Source organism: Ixodes scapularis, unplaced genomic scaffold, assembly GCF_016920785.2.
Source record: "Ixodes scapularis isolate PalLabHiFi unplaced genomic scaffold, ASM1692078v2 PGA_scaffold1__304_contigs__length_218370807, whole genome shotgun sequence".
NCBI classification, from domain to species: domain Eukaryota; kingdom Metazoa; phylum Arthropoda; class Arachnida; order Ixodida; family Ixodidae; genus Ixodes; species Ixodes scapularis.
In genome coordinates this window covers 184,115,591-184,120,514 of record NW_024609846.1, presented here as the reverse complement: position 1 = coordinate 184,120,514, position 4,924 = coordinate 184,115,591, and the positions used below count along the sequence as shown (strand labels likewise).

At 41.0% G+C, this 4,924-nt stretch overlaps 1 pseudogene; it reads left to right on the top strand.

Moving 5' to 3' along the window:
* Positions 1-208: 208 nt before the first annotated feature.
* On the top strand, positions 209-756 carry LOC120840891 (annotated as a pseudogene).
* The last annotated feature ends 4,168 nt before the right edge of the window (positions 757-4,924 follow it).

The window sequence follows — 4,924 nt, the reverse complement described above, 5'->3', positions numbered from 1 at the left end:
GCATCTGTTGGGTCTATTCAGGACTGGTGCTCGAAATGGAAGATGAAAATTAATACAGAAAAAACTGTTTTTGCACGAATAACTAACAAAACTAAGAATGTTCTTCCTTATACTTACGAGCTTGATGGGAGTCCTTTGGTTGAAGTTGATAGTTTTAAATACTTGGGTGTGACACTTTCTAAAGACTTAAGTTGGAGTAAACACATAAATGAAATATGTCACAAAGCAATGAAAAAGTTTTGGTTTTTAAGACGGATTCTGGCCAGTGCTGCGCCTAAAGTGAAGTTAATGGCCTACACAACGTATATTAGGCCTACCTTGGAGTACGCTCCATCGGTATGGGACCCCTATAGAAAAAATCAAATTGGTGAACTCGAAAAAGTTCAGAGGAAGGCGGCGCGATTTATTCTATCCAAATACAAGCGACTTGATTCTGTCACAGATATGCTGAACAGCCTCAATCTCCCCTTACTTTCCGTCCGTCGACAAATTTCTCGACTAAAGTTTTTCTTTATGTTTTCTCATCACCTGTATAACATTAACCCGGATTTTAGATTAACACATCGCGCATCGAGAGAACTCAGATACGTTAGCACTAATCAGTTTGAACTGCCTAAATGTAATATTGACGCTTATAGGTTTTCTTTTTTCCCTAGAACTGTAAAAAACTTGAATGATCTCCCACAAAATATGTTGTCATTGGACTGTTTAGATGATTTTGAGAGCGCCCTTTTGAATATGACTGGTTTGAAATGATAAATAGTAGTTAAATATTTTATAGAAATTTCGTTAAAGATTTCGAGTGCTGATAATTCATTTTGTTGAGTGCTATAGAATATATTGAATGTTTGTGCTATTTCAGCCCCTTTATTTTAAGTGAATGTCGCTGAATGTGTACTGTACTGTAGTCCTGATGTTGTATGTTTCAGTGCTCTTCTATACCCCACACCTGTTAAAGCCCCATACTTGGGGTGAACAGTATTCATAAATAAATAAAAAAATGATCTCGTGAAGATCAGAGTTCGGAATAAGTGTAACAGTCTTTGGCATGACAAATATGCCAATGTCATTATTCATTTTTGCATATTCTACGGTGACAGTGCGGGGAAACAATCACACACCAGATACTCAGAAAGACAAGCACACGCGCTAAGCTTATAGCTCTTGTGTATTCGACTTTTTTATTCTTCTCTTCAAAGTCTGGATTGACTTTCCAGAACGTGATAAGCAGAAGAAATAGAAAAATACAAGGGAAAAAAGCGAAAGACAAGACCAAAGAAAAAAAACGAAAAAAGAAAACCCTTACAAATCATCCTATTAATCTGTCTATTAATTCAAATCTATCTATTATAAAACAATTTTCAAAATGTGCTACGCAACCACAATCTTGACAGCAGATTCCCAAATGTACAGCGACGACTCGGTGGTTATTATAAAAATACTCCCTTAAACAATCATTCAAACACCTGCCAGTCTGGCCTACATACTTCTTACCACACTAGTTATGTAGACCAGACTGGCAGGTGTTTGAATGATCGTTTAAAGGAGCATTTTTATAACACTCACCGAGCCGCCGCTGGACATTTGGGAACCCACTCTCCGGATTGTGGTTGTGTAGCACATTTTGAAAATTGTTCTGTAATAGTTAAGAGTCGAGACCCATTGCCAAGAGAAATAATGGAAGCACAATGAATAGAGCCTCTGAAGAACAAGTGTGTAAGTAGTCCTTCTATTGTGTTGTCGACCAAAAAGCTCCAATTTCTATTTTGAGGATAGCAGTGAGGGAGAGGGATGACTTGTAAGGGCTTCCTATTTTCGTTTTTTCTCCGTTTCTTTTTTTTTTTTTTTTGTTCTTTGCTTTTTTTTTTTGTATGTTGTGCTGTTCTTATCACGATCTAAAAAGTCAATCTAGACGTTGAAGAGAAGAACGAAGTAGTCAAATACACGAGAGTTGTAAGTTCAGCGCGTGTGCTTGTCTTCCTGAGTATCTGGTGTGCGAATGTTTCTCCGCGCTGTCACCATAGAATGTGGTTCATCAACTCGCCCAAGCATCCATTCTATCATTTATGCAACATTAAAATGACTCTGAAAGTGCGAGCACCTACAGGGTGTATTCACGCAAGTCTTGCAAGTATTGAGTTGTAGGCAAAGTGCCCTTGTTGTGTCCATATGCGATATATGACCAAATACCACAAAGACTAACACTGCAAACTTCTCCGAAAACCAATGGGCGCGGTGACGAGCGGCAAAAGTGGTGCTCTTCACCACTCTCGTCGTTTGTTCGCGTCTGTGTGTTGCTACTAACAAGCGCACCAATGGGAAGGCTTAGCCATTATTGGGAACACTAAATAAACAGGTACAAAATACAGATACAACACACAGCAATACTGGGTGCATATAGTGACGCACTTCTGTTGGGGCTCTGTTGATATTTCTACAGAGTGTAGATAGTGAGCCATTTGAAAGTTGCGACGAGTTGCTCGCTGTAGATGAGCAATTTAGCCAGTGCAGTATGACTGCTAGCCTGGAATCTTCTACCTGCACCACGCAGTAGCGATACACGACCGAATGCTGGCACGATGCTTATCTAGATCGAAATGGGCAGGGGTGGGGATTGAACCCAGGATCCCTGGGTTCTGCAGCGCAAGCTTTTGTTCCACGTGTTCCGAGCTGATGTGCGCTAGCCCAGTCGGCCACTGATCCCCAACGCAAGGCAATGCAACGCACTTCTGTTGTAAACTCAGCATTCCGCTTACGAATGAAATGCGCAATTTCCCTAAAAGGCTTTCATTCCACGTGAGTGGCAACAGAAATCCTAAAGGCCAGCCCATAAACACAGTCTGTGTTAAAAGCAATCCTAGCAGCAATAAGTTGCATTATATTGCTCAATATATAGAGCACCTTACCATGAACAGCCTTGGCACTCTTCCATCAAACCATGACTTCAGCAGGAAAGACTCTCATTTTGTGCCGTCTCAGGTCACTCACATCAGGATGGCGAAAGTGAATGCAAACGTCTAATTGGGAAAGGCTGCAGTAAGTATAAAGATGAAAACAAAGATTAGAATATATGATAAAAAATATCATGGACCTACTTGAAAAAGGTGCACAAAAAGACAAGGACAAAAGGACAGGAACACGTAGGATGCAGACTGGTGCACATTCGCAACTCGATCTATTGAACACAAAATAAAATAAGTAAGAGGATGAGAGAAATCAGAAAGGCTGTACTCGGAGAATGTGAGCTTCAGCAACCGGGGTGTGAGGCAAAGATGTCAGGTAGCCTGTTTTACAGACACTCTAGAATTTGCAACAGCTTTTCCATGTAGTAAAGGGGTGAGTTCATTTTGATTGAACATCTTGAAATATAGCACTCAAAAAACAAGTAATAAAGGAGAGGAATACCTACACTACATACGAGTCAAGACTCCGAACACACATAAATTAGACAGAAAAAGAAAGAATGCGTTAGGAGCTTTAGCAGAAGTTCAAACAGGTCCAAGTGGGCCGTGTTAATTCACCCATATGCATAATACTGTAAAAACAATTTCCTCGGCCGCTCAGGTAACAGACGGATGTGCGGACAAATTGGTCGCCCATACTACGAATAATAAAAGCCTAAAATAATTTACTTCTATGTTTTTATAGTATCTGCTAAGTATTCACGTGTTTTCTAAGGATTTAAACAGTGCATAGGTAGGTGAAAAATTTAGCTTTCTGTATGTACTAGCCATCCATTTCTTACCTTCACTAACTTCAAAGTTGTTTTTCCTTTTTTTTTAATCGGCTCTTGCTAAGAGGTAAATCAGCGCGTTCCACTTGGGCATGTGCTCGAGCCCTACCACATTTTTATTTCTCCCTTCTCTGATTTATGCGAGTTCAGTTTGCGCTCGCATGAAGTCTAAGTGTTACTCTCCCTGTCTCCTTGATTTTTGGCGAACTCTTTTTCAACATGTTTAATTAGTACCAGCTCACCACCTTACTACAATCATGCAACAACTAAAAACAATTACAACTTACACCATTCGCTAAAGTCAGTACCAAACGAAAAATCAGGAATAGGTACGTATAACACTATATACTTCCACTCAACAAAATATAGATACCAAAAACTGGCGGGACACTACCTTAATTCAGGATATGCTTGTAAATTTCCCTAGAAGCGTGTAATTAATACTTGATAGCTTCTAAAAAAACAGCAGTATGAAAAAAGTAAATGCTTCGACATTTAAAGCAGCCCGAGTGTTTTGGAGGTGTGAAATTCGTTGCACGTGCGTTGGATCATACAAAACACGTGTACAGAAAATGATATTTAGAGCTCGACATTTCGCGAGGTATAAGTGCCGGCGTCAAAACTTATTTCGCGGGCACAAATTTTTGCGATCGAAAGTGGTATGCTATGCATTAATTTAACCATGGGGTGAATTCACTGCGGCACCAATTTTCGGCAATCCTTTTCTGATTACGAATCGCGAAAATGAAATCGTTTGGAGACGACTGGGCGGTGGAAGCTACGGGCTTGCTCGATCAATCAATCGCTGCTTTTTGTCGGGTCCAGCTCTCCGCACGCAATGGCGTCGGCGATGGAGGGGCACCGCACCGCGCGCTTCCAGACATTCTAGTTTACCAGTAGACAATACGGCAGAGGGAGGCAATCAACCCCCACCCCCCCTCCTCTTCCGCCTTTGACCTCCCCCCCCCCCCCCCCACCCTCCGTCTCCCAACGAGTTCCGCCGCTACTGATGGACCTTGAGCGAGTAGTCTCTTCATCGGAGAAAAAAGAAGAAAAACAGCCTCGCGTAACACCATTCGCGCATAATTAATAATACTGGTAAAAGCAAGCGATCTACAGACAATAACAAGCCTTCTGAACGCAGGAAATAAGCTAGCTCTAACTAACAAAGAAACAAACTTACTTCGGATC